The sequence below is a fragment of the Tympanuchus pallidicinctus genome, unplaced genomic scaffold, assembly GCF_026119805.1.
Source record: "Tympanuchus pallidicinctus isolate F22 unplaced genomic scaffold, pur_lepc_1.0 scaffold35, whole genome shotgun sequence".
Taxonomy (NCBI): Eukaryota; Metazoa; Chordata; class Aves; order Galliformes; family Phasianidae; genus Tympanuchus; species Tympanuchus pallidicinctus.
Genome location: NW_026294753.1, coordinates 831,670 through 844,075, shown reverse-complemented (window position 1 = coordinate 844,075; position 12,406 = coordinate 831,670). Strand labels below are relative to the sequence as shown.

Sequence of the window (12,406 nt, the reverse complement as noted above, 5' to 3'; positions counted from 1 at the left end):
CCATTAGCTGAGCATTTTTGACAGTCATGAACAAGAGCCTGCACGCTGTGCTTGTTCAAAATGTGCACCAGTGGAGGTGACCCACTGCCTCTGTCACCACTGTTGAAATGCAGCACTCACTGCCTGCTTCACATTCAGTGAGCATCTATTCAGTGAACGCTCACATTCACTGTTGGGTCTCCATAAACGTTCTTATCACAATCTAGTAGAAAAACACAACCAAAATTTGAGTTCAGTGTCTGATTGCATTCTATTTGAAAACTAGCAGACGATGTATTTCCATCGACTGAAAATGGAGTTGCAAATATACCATAAAATCAATGATTTTTATTTTTTTTGCATTCTTGAAACCCACTCTCAAATTCCTTTATCAAGACAGAAAGTACAACTGCATGTCTTTCACTGTACTTATTTCTGACTGCAAAATCACATCCCTATCCCAACATCCCGATAGATTCCATTTACCTTCAATGCAGTACAGCAAAGGATTCTCCCATCCTGAATTTCCCAGCAGGGACAACAATGTGCTGTCATCAGTGGGAAATCCCCCATCTCAGAGGGCAACTTGATGCAAAACAACCTCTGGTTACTTCTCCCACCCTTGTAGCACACCACCCAGCCAACGCATGCTCCATCCTGCACCTTTGTCACTTGCTCCCATAGCAGCTGGCTCTCACATTTCACTGCCTGGCCCTGCTCATCTCAGCAGCATGCGCACAGCAGGGGAGCCCCATGCAATGGGATAAGGTCAGCTCTCTGCAGGATTTTCTCATTTGCTCCAGCTGAGCTGGCAGGTTGTGTACTATTTTAGTATAATTTTAATAGCTCCCCCTAGGCACCTGGATCTGGGGTTGGATGCTCTTTCAATATCACGTGTAAGTAGGCAGGTAAAGAGGAAGGCCTTGCTAACAACTTGCCCATTTGTTTCAATGGTGATGCCAGGCAATAATGCATCAGTACATTTCCTTGTGAGAACTGTCTGCCATGACCAGGGCAGTGTTGCTCCTTGCATCAACTGCATGGCCCCATTTCTGGGTCTCACTACAGAAACTTGCAACATTCTGTCAGTTCATATTCTATCTTACAAGAATTAGCTTCTCCCCCCCCAAATGTACAGCATTTGTTCCTTAAGCACAGAAATCTGCACCTAGTGAACAGCAATGTTGGAACTGGTGCAAAACCAGTTCCTGCAGCAATTTCGTCTCTGTCCTAAGTGACCTCACGGCAGAGACTCGCATTGCTGTGCTTATTAAGCATTCAGTGGTATACCATTCACCAATGCAAAATATATACACAAACATGCATTTTAGACAAGGAAATCTACCATTAAAAAAAAAAAAACAAAAACCTTCCAAAACAGATGTACTAGCTTTTCTAACAGAGGAAATTACGACTTCACATCGCATACAAAAATAAACCCAAATAAACACATTGAAATGAAGGAACCCCAAACTCTCTGGCACCCTGAACTGATGCAGGAAATGCTAAAATTGCCACTGCGATTTTTGTGGATCCAGATTAGGCAGAACCTGAGCTGCCATTCTTGGTCAATTCGACCATTTTGAAATAAACCGCCCAAGATCCCATCAGTCTCAATGCAACCATTAATTGCTGTTGTTGTTTTTAATCTGTCTGTCCTGTAAACAAGATGGCCACACATCTCATTAAGGATTAAGGGAGTTTTCACCACCACCAGGACATGATAAACTCACAGGGCATGAGAAGGTATCACCCTCTGATTTTTATCTTTTCCTGCTGTTCTATATCCTTTCTCACGCATTCAGGGTCACAGAAGCAGCTGAAAGAGTTTGGGTTGGCCATACTGCAGTTCCCTTCTGCAGCCCTCAAACAAAGGGAAAAAATAACAAAGCCTGAATGCAAAATCGATGCTTCAAACTCACAGCGCCTGGAGAAGAAACAGGGAGAGGCAGCACTGCCTAAAAATGTGTGTTTGAGCTGTCAGGCACATATGGTGGCCAAATAAAAGGGTGCCTTTCTGTGAATGTGTGATGATTTATTTCTAGATGCAGGGAGACAGGACAGGCACACATTGAGTTCCAAGGCAGTTGTTGTAAATCAGGCTGTCATATTTCCTATCTTCTCAAAAGAATCCCGGGGAGGCTAATTTAAGCAGTGAGGTGTGTTTCTCCCTCTCTCTGTGCTCTTCCCTCCCCCATGGCTCATGGCAGAAGAGGTTCTCCCTCACCTCCAAGGCAGGAGAACAGAGAGGGAACTGCTGCTGGAGAGCAGCCAATGCTCCACACGGGGCATCAGCAGAAGACGGAGAAAATATTTCAGCTTTAGGTGATGTCCAGATGTTTTTGCATCTGCTTTGGTGTCTTTGCCTACCATTGGGATCTGATGTGTGCCCACATCCACGAACATGATCCAGCAGTGCCATGCTGCAAGCTGCGTAGTCTAAACTTGACCAGAGGCCACATGGGACCTAGAATGCTCCCCTGGTACCCATTGGTACTCATTTACTCAGGCACACACAGGTGCTCAGAAATGCCCCACGCTTGGAGCCAGATGCTTTGCTTGCACTTCATCTACATCTTGATCCAAAGGGAGGGCACCTGCTCCACCTCCACTGGGCATGGGCAGCCCCCACATTCAACACAAAGCACATAGACTGCTCTAAGAACAGCCAGTGTGCACTCAACTCCTGTCCACTACTGACACCAGTATGAATTTTACGATGCTGTCTGGGACTGGGGGGCTGCAGCTCCCCCTACACATCTCCTCCAGCTCTTCTCATTTCCCACTGGGAAAGGCAGGACAATGTCACCCTCAGCCATCTCTGTGTCATGTTATGAGATAAAAATCTCCACCTGCACACCCACAAAAGAGCACAGAGATTCCAGGGGAGGTGAAGGGACCAAGCAACACCCTGCTCGCCTACTCTAAGCCCATCCCAGGAGCCACGGGCCCCTCCCTGCCCATCTCCATAAACCCAGAGAAACACAGGGCATGATAGCAGGTGGGTACCCAAATTATGGGCTCAGAGGAAGGGACACCCAGCCCAGGGCTGCCCCAGGAGAGCCTCAGCCCCAGAGCCAGGTGTGAAATCCACGATGACGAGAGCCATGACCCATGCTATGAGTCAACTTGAGCTCATTATGGACTGGGTGGGGATGGGATGCCTACTGGAGTGCAAGGGAAGCACAGCTGGGGATTGCACAATGCTCACAATGGGATGTTTGGGGAAGGAACCAAAGCCAGGGAAGGTTCAAGGTGGTTTGGGGAAAAACAAATATGGGAATATAGAGGGATAAAAAGATAGAAATGATCATCCCTGCACAACCAGTGCTGGTCATTGTGCTTCTCCAGCCATGCCCTGTGCGTGATGAATGAGGACTGTCCTGTCTTCTCACTGAGCTCAATTTATAACAATTTTCCTGTGTGAGGGACCAGTGCAGCAGCTAGTGATGGGATGAATGGTGATGGGATGGCAAAGATCCACACTGTGTGTATGTATAGATATATACTGCCCACTGGTGGACCCCCATCCTGAAGGGCAACCCAAGTCAGATTGGACAGTAGCAACAATTTCTTCTCCCAAGGAGTGGTGATGCATTGGCACTGCCCAGAGAGTGGTGGGGTCACCATTCCTGGAGGTGTTCCAGAACCGTGGGGATGTGGCACAGAGGGATGTGGTCAGTGGGCATGGTGGGGATGGGCTGGAATTGGACTGCCTGATCTTACTGGTCTTTTCCTGCCTTCATGATTCTGTGATTCTAAGTTATTTTTCTCACACTCTCTAAGGCTGTTGGCTGTCCATTTAGGATAACCTCCAGAAAGCTGCATTCTGCTACCAGCAGCGCTAAGCTTCCTTCCCTGACTTTGCTTACATGTTTAAAAGACTAGTGTGGAAATTTTTCTTTTCATATATTTTATTTTACAGCTTCAGTTCCTCACAGAAAGCTCCTAAAGTTTTCCTTCCAAGGCTTACATCTAAGTAATTCCAAGCTACAGCCACACCGTATATGCTGGCTGGTACAGCTCTCTTCCCTGCCAGAAAAGCAGGTCAATTATAAGCAATGAACCACATCACCAGGAGAGAAAGCTGGTTTGAATTCTGGTCAATTAGTGCTTAAAAATGTCTTGGAAGAAAAGGGTAAATTGAGCTAATACAGCTCTGCACAGAGACCTACATGTCTCAGCGTTGAGCGCAGACGGCAGAGGCTTAACTTCTAAGATGGCAGAAATTAATGGTGTTTTGGCATAAAATCAACTTTAAACCTGCAGGGTGAAGTTAGCAAGGCTGCCCCAGCTGCAGAACACACCAGCACCCTCCAAGAAGGAGCAGTGTGGTCCCCGGGCTCTGCTCACAGCATCCTCTGGATGGGACCCAAACACGACCTCGATGAGCATTAAACCTTAATGCACTCCTCATCACAAACTGTCCCACCACTGCACGTCACCACGTGGATTTACAGCAGCACAAAGCTGATTAAGTAAGAAAGGAATCAAGGAGCAAAGCTCCGCCTGGACACAGAGCCTGCAGGATGACTGCATGGTTGGAAGGTCCATCCCGTTTTCCTTCTTAGCAGATTTGGCTTGGGCTCACTCCAGCACAAAGCGAGGCTTGTGGAAGCAGGGTTTGCCTTACGGCCCGACACGTGAGGCTGTCATTCTTCAGCAGCCTGACTTTTCCGCAGCTCTCACCAAACAGATCTCTGCGTCATTTTATCAATAATAGCAGTGTCTGCCTGGTTTTTAAAGTGTTATTAAGGGTCCACTCAAAGATTTTCCTTGGCAGTCAATTCCAGGGCCTAATTATGCGCTGCGTTAGCAGGCTTAGTGTTTTTAAATGTAATACCTAATCTCGTTAGGGGCCACGTGCTCTTGCATTTCCAGGGCAGGTTAAAAAAGAGCAGCATATAATGCTGCACACCTTTACAGTATGGTTACTGCATTGACAGAATTTCTGTGTATTGGGTATATAGCAACTGCTCTGCATCCCTGATGTGAGTCACCTCCTCAAAATGCTGCACTGATTTATAGAAATCCTTCACATCCATCTCTCTGAATGCCAACTAAACTGAGAATGCCTGTTGTTCACTCAGCCCAGTGATGCTCTGTGCACAGTGACCAAAAATACAAATTTATACATTGACTGTCTTCAAACAAACACTTGACATTGGTTCTCATGCTGCCACAGCAAGCAGATGACGAAATGCTACTGCTTGCAGTTGACAGCAGCATCACTCACATTTTCTACCATTCTGCCCATGTCTAACATGTTTCAGGTAAGAATTCCCCTTGATGTGAGCTGGGCTCACACACATGCAGTTGGTCTACACTGGCCGCCCCTTGGCCAAGAGGCAGAAGAAGTAGGGAGGTACGGTGCAACCTCTCCCCGTGCTGCAGCACCCATAATTCCTCATCAACTTTCCCATCACCTCGATATGGATAACCAGATCTAACAGTGATGAAGATAAAATAGGTGCACAGGCTTCAGATCAGCTCTTCCAATTGCTCTACCTGTACAGAGTCAAGTCCACACCTGCCTCCCATTTTCAATATTCACACACTAGCTACTGTTTTTTTCTTTCTATTCCCAGAATAAATCAGAAAAAAAGAAAAATAAAGCAAAAAAAAAAAGAAAAAAAAAAAAAAAGGCATTTTGTACGTCTGTGTCAGCATGAAGTTGTGCTGGTGAACATTACTCTTCAAACTCAAGCATCTCGAGTTTAAAAGTTACTTTGTCTTCTAGGACCTACCTATGTAAGTGTGGTCACATGGGATTAAAGCAAATCCTGAGCATTAAAAAGGCTAAAAACCCCCTTGACTGAATAAGAATAAGCAAATATTACTCTAATTGCTCCCCTGCCTACAGGATGGAGCAAGAGTTTGAAGCGTAACTAAGGATGATGACACAGAGTCGAGGAATATCTCGTTGAAAGTAAAAGCCCTTGGCAGCAGAGAGCTCCCATGCTACGAGCAGCAGCCTATCAATTTCCACTTTGGGATCTCCTCTCTGTAATACCTGAATTATTTCAACCCATGAATTTGATGCATCATATGGAAGAGAATCCATCATGGGTACCTTTATGGCAACATCCTTCCCATTGACTGACGTTGACCTGCTACTCACAGATAACATTAGAAGCCGTGCTGTTTCCTTTCTCCAAGGGGCTCAAATACTGAAATGCATTGAAAATTTGCACTTCTATTACAATAAACTTTCCCAGTCCTCTGCCAATCCTGTTTGATCACCCACATGTCAGCATTAAACATGTAAGGATAGCTTTTCTCCTGATCTGATGCTGTATGGACATTCCTCTGCATGTATTTGGTCACTCATTTCTACAACTTTCAAAGAATATCAGAGCTTTTGAGCAAGCACAAGTTGTTGTCACGCAAATCTGTGTGCAGATGGAGAATGATATTGTTAAAATAAGTGGAAACATTTTGCAGAGGAGCTTTAAAAATGATAGAACAGATATACAACATATAACAAAACATTAGATGCTCAAGAGCATGCTATGGGTAAAGTGCTTGCTTGTGCTGCTGTTATTTTTCCAAACTTTGTGTATTTAAATGGCTATGGGTGAAAGACAATAAGACATGAAGAATGACACTGCAAATGACACTGGAAGAAGCTCACCTTTCCCTGTTTGCTTGTTGCTTCTTTGCATATGATTGTTTACGTTCTTTTGCGTATCCATGCTTTATGAAGACTAACAACACTTTCTCAAGAAGTAAATATTTCAAGGTGAATTTTCTATACGCCTTCAATCTGCGAGCTGGGGTGCACAAATACCCCACTGTTAGTGCAGTGAAACCTGAAGGACTGTAAGACGAAGAGAATAGGGTGAAAGTCTCACCATAAGGACGTACACAAACACACAACAAAACTTGCTTGTTGTCCCCAATGATGGATCTTCCCAAGGAGACAGAGAGCTGATCTTTGCTATGTTGGACTCACAGGCACTTCACTGGCTGAGGACTAGGAAGGAATGGATTTGTGGATACCTCTGTTAAACTCTTAAGACAATCTGCCATTACAATATGATTGGGTTTATGCAGTAATCAGGATGTGACAAAATAAAAGCAGACTTTTCCATCCCTTTGTGGCAATGCGAGTAGGTACATGCTGGAATTGGGGATGTGGGGGATGACCAGCCCCATTCTGAGCAGGACATACAGCCAGGGTGGCATCCTGCAGAATCTGATGTGTTTTGAAGAATATCATCCTTTGGAATCCATCTGAATTAAGATTCAATTTAACTCAAAGACCCCTGGGACAGTTTTGTACACAAGCTTCCCAAGCAGCTCAGTGGAGTGAGGAGGAGCATCTTGGGAAAGGTACTAAAAATAGGTCCTTTGGTTACCACAGCAAAGTACCCAAACAGGCACAGAAATAGTTCAGTGCAAACAGAACCTGCATTTCACTCTTTTCTGCCCCATCTCCCAAGCCCATGGTATGAGACAGGTAGCTATAATTAAAACTTGGTATCTTTTCTCCGTGCTGAGCTCCATCCTGCTCTTGCAACCACTTTGAGCCTCATTTGCTCACAGCTGCCCAATGTTTCAGCTCAGTCAAACAGCCCCTTTCGTAACTCTGAATGAACGAAGCATCAACAGCTTTCTAATTTTGGATCCAAGAACAAATCTCAGAGGGCCAGGAGCTCCAGGAGACCAAGGAAAGTCACATTAATAGCTGCACTCCACTTCGCAAAGCCCTCCCCAGCCCTGGGATCTGGGTAAGCCTTACAAAGACCAATGAGCATCTAGATTCTCTATGCAAAAGGCACGAGCAGGGTTAGTGGTCAGTGAGTGATTTCCAAAGGGTGGCAGAAGAATGATGTGCAGCTGGACGAGGCTTTCAGCTCCCAAATGCCAGCAAGAGAGTTTCAGCACCTGTGCTTGCTGCTCGGTTATCTCCCATGTCTCAGCAGCAAGCAGGTTGCAAGGAAAGGTTCAAAGAACTAGAACGTCTGTCTCAGTCTCACTTGAGAGTTGTCTCTTTTGCATGTGGATCGGGACTTTGCAGCACTGGAGGACAAACAGGAACAGTGACCAAATGCCAGGAGCCACAGCCCAAAAGCACAGGCCAAGAAAAGTCACTGAAAGCAAGATGACTCCAGGTGAGCAATGAATGGGTTCCTGAATCTCCTGGAGCCAATGGGGTGATGTGCATGGCTGGGGTTCAGGGGGCACAACCATTTTCAACCAGAGGTGCAGAGCTGCAAGCAATTGAAGTGACTGGGACCTTCCTTGCTGCAGGAAGATGCTCATGATGCTAAAAATGATAAAGATCCATCCTACTTGTTCATCAGGCAGCAATGTGCCAGCACTGGTAAGCAAATGACAGTCATCAGTGCCCTACAGGCTCCAGGTGGCAGGAGATGCCAACCTGCTCTTCAAAATGTGAGTTCTGGGCAGAGCTACATAGGAAGGTGCAAGGAAGGAGGAATCCACCAGGATTAAGCTCAGAAAACACTCCAAAAGCCATTACATTTAACCCCAGAACGCACTGCAACAAGATTCTCAGTGCTTACTTAGCCTTCGTAGAAAATTAAAGGTGCTCCAGTAAAAACACAGCCTTATCCTGGTAAGAAATCATCCACACGTTTTAATGTGCCACCTGCACACGCTGTGCAAATCTACAAGGCCCTAAATATAAACAGACAGCCCTTTCCTGGCTGTTAAAACGAACACTACCTCGGCTTGTTCTCTGAGTAAGCCAAAATTAGAGCTGTTTGGAGATCAGAAACACGTTAGGGTGGGACACTTTTTTTTTTTCTCTCTCTCTCTCTCTTCTTTTCACTGTGTTTGTAGTTTCATGAATAGGGCATTCATTGTGCCCCCACCCCAGAGATATACCCACCTCGGAGGTAAGAGTTAAAATTAGTGTTGAGTTTATTCCTGCTACTGTCAGCAGAGAAGCTGGCTCGTGTGGGATGCTCTGGATGAGGCAGGCAAAGCAACACCCTGGGAAGGCTGCAGCTTCTGCTGCACCTCTTCTCAGAGAGCTAAGGGTTCTGCATGCACCCTACATAAGCACTGGTTTAAAAAAGAAAAGACTTTGTCCTGCAAAGTTCAGCAGTGGAAAGTCATGGCAGCACACGGACACATGACCTGAAAGCTGGGAGCACAGCAGACCTCAAGATATGAAGCGTGAGCAACGGATTTCCATTCCAGAAGACCCCTAATCACATTACAGGCCGTAAATCCAGAGGTGACATCCCTTATTATGAAATAACAGGCAGCTCTGGATGCAGCATGCCACATCCATCAGCACGGGGGCAGGGAGAGGCCAAAGAAACCCCTTCATCACCGCTGGGGCTGTTGGGGAGCAAGAGAGATAGGGCAGGCACCTTGCACAAGGCAACATAGAAGGGGGTGGGAAACAGAGCCTCTCTGATAGCCCGAGCTGCAGAGAAACCCTCACAGCAGGCTGCTGCTGGATGTGTCTGTGTACACAACACTTATGTACTTCTATACCCTGAGTGTGCCCTCAATGCCGGGCTGGTGAAGGGCACAAAGGTCCCATGACAGCAGTGCTGGCAGGCAGCTCACACCCCTCCTCTCCCAAACCTTTGCTTACATTTCATCTAGTCTACTCTGATTCCAAGGTTTAATAAAATTGAATCCCAGCATGTCTTGAATTAATTAATTAGATCTTGTTCCAAGCCACCGTGCCAATTTCTGCAATTACGCCGCTGCTCACGGGAGAGCTCGGAGTGGCTGCATCCGTCCCCAAGCAGCTCCAGAGCAGCCAGGGGCTGGGAGCTGTGCTGGGGTGCAGCAAAGGGGTTGGTTTCAGTGCTTTTTGGCTTTTCTTCTCCTCCATTTGCCCACTATGAGCAAGCTGTGGAAATCAGGGGGAAACCGAGAGATTTTGAAGAGGCAGCAGGATTCTCCTCTGCATCGGTCTTCCCCAGCAGCTGATTTTCAACAAGTGTGACATCTTGTGGAGCACCCTCAAAGCCAACGCAATGCTCCCAACACTGTTGCAACCTTCGCCCATCTTCCCTGCTGCAATTGAGAAAAGAGCAATCTCAGGTGCTCAGTGACTACAGTGACGAGCACGGTATCACAGCTGGTGATCTCAGAGGTCTTTTCCAACCTTTATGATTCTATGGAAGATATATGAGGGCAGTGGGACAGGAGATACTTCCCACTGCATCTTTGACCATTTTGCACCATTTTACACCATGTAATTAATGTTGACTTCTGAAGAGTCTCAGCTTTGCCTGCTGCCAGTGCACTGGGCAGGGACCCTGACGAAGAGTGCTTGTTTACAAACACATTAAAGTGTGTTTAAAACCCATTGTTTCTTGCTCCAGCTGCCCGAGTACTTTCTGATCAGCTCCTGGACTCATACCAAAAATAAAAAACGACAGATTGCCAAAAAGGACAGAGACGGAGGGGTGGAGGAGGGATGCAAAGCAGCTAGACAGCACAGCAGATGAATATTTTATCCTGCTGCCTCTGGGAACGGAGGTCAGGAGCTGGAGCAGGCTGAAGAAACACATTGCAAGGAACACTTGCAGAATTAAAGGTCAGTGAGATAATGAGCTATAACAGCCATGGAGCAAAAAGTATTTTCCTGATGGAGACAGCTCTGAGCTCTCGCTGGAGACAGGCTACCTGCTGCTGCCATGGGGCAAAATCTGTCCCCTTCAATTACCACTGGCCATTGGGACCGAAGATGAGGCCATGTCACACTGCAGCACCCTCCTTCCATTCTCCCCCTGTTGCCAGGACTGCAGCTTCTCCCCCAGACATGGCTGCAGCTTCTGCAGGTGGCCTGTCCAGCCCATCTGCCCTCATCCCCCATGACTTTCCTCTCTTTTACCCATGCAGAAATGTCATTTTGCTGCCCGCTCCGTGCTATACCACATTTTAGCTCTGAAAACAACAACACGGAGCTGCACCATACCTGTAGTGAACCACCAAACTGCCATAAGCTGTGCACCTCTGAAGGCTGTGTGCTGAAAGCAGGCAGCAATCAAACCCAATTCTCACACAAGAGCTACATCCATCTGTGTCATACAGCCATGTGACTCTTGGTCCCTAAAAACTTCCCAGTGCACACACCAAGCCCTGGGCTGTGCTACCACATGCATGCAGTGTAAATGCCCAGCACTGGGCATTGCTTCACCATCTTCTCCTGGAGGGTCTTCTCAGTGCTCCACGGGCTTCACTTCCACAAATTTCCCTATATTTAAACAGCCAGCATCCCTAAGAAGAGTGAATTTCCTGAAGCAACTTCAGGAAAGTTGCAAGGCGCACTGCAAGGGCAGTAAAGGAGAACAGAAGTTGGGTACCTGATGGTCATGTTCTCATCTACAAGGCACAAAAAGCAACCACAGCCTCTGCTTCTAAGTATTTTATAGGATCCAGCTGCTAGTTACAGAGTCAGACAGAAAACCACAGCAGAAGGAGCTGAGAGGCAACCTGCACATCTCTTGAGCTCAGACAACTGCAGCAAGGACCTGGACATGGGCATGCTTTTGTCCTGGCAGCTCCAAGCAACACCAACGGCACACAGCAAGCAGAAATATACAAGTGAAAACATAAGTCAGACCTTTGCCACTCTAGACATCCTTTAGAATGATGCATCACCAACCATCTCACCCTGAAACTGCAAACTCCAGCAAATGCATCACATCAAAGGGGTGCACGAAATGAGATCCTGGAACACCCCGGTGATGGGCCATGCAGCACAAGGCACCAAGGCCAGGGCTGAGCCTCCTACCTGCTGCCCACTGCTATGGGTTCATCTCCAGCACTTTGAGGAGGCTCAGGGTGTTCATATGGCGACCTGGGAGAAGGAGCCTGGGGAGAAACACAGGAGACCAAGGTGTAAGGGGTGATTTTAAATCAAACAAGTCATTCACGCCACAGACACACTGCCTGTCATGGAGACATAAGGGCTTTTCCTTTGATCTCTAAGGTCCCTTCCAACCCAAGGCATTCTGTGATTCTATGGTTCTATGATTCTGCAGTTCTGTGATTTGATGATTCTATTCTCACTCTTTTGCTCCTTTCCTCCAACTCTCATGCCATTGTTTTGGCCTTATCTTTAGTGGCATCTTTCATTTTATTCCTGTGGTCTCCTCATCAGAATCCTTCTGGAGAAGTGTATCTCCTATGAAGAAAGGTTGAGGGAACTGGGCTTGTTTAGCTTGGAGAAGAAAAGGCTCCAGGGAGACTCATTGTGGCCTTCCAGTACTTGAAGGGAGTGGATGAACAGGAGGGGGAACGGCTGTGTGTGAGGGTGGATGGTGATAGGACAAGGGGGAATGGTTTTAAATTAAGAGAAGGGAGGTTTAGGTTGGATATGAGGAGAAAGTTTTTCACCCAGAGTGTGATGAGGCACTGGCACAGGTTGCCCAAGGAGGCTGTGGATGCCCCATCCCTGCAGGCATTCAAGGCCAGGCTGGAT

At 46.8% G+C, this 12,406-nt stretch overlaps 1 protein-coding gene across 2 annotated transcripts in view; it reads right to left on the bottom strand.

The window, feature by feature from the left end:
* HIVEP3 (HIVEP zinc finger 3) overlaps nt 1–12,406 on the bottom strand; it is a 221,902-nt gene that overhangs the window by 104,510 nt on the left and 104,986 nt on the right. Inside the window, exon 3 of one of the 2 annotated variants that reach the window (XM_052699165.1) lies at nt 11,717–11,796. The exons of the other annotated variant lie outside the window; for it this stretch is intronic. The gene's annotated coding sequence lies outside the window, so the exon portion shown is untranslated. The remainder of the gene's footprint in view (nt 1–11,716; nt 11,797–12,406) is intronic. 2 annotated transcript variants of the gene reach the window in all.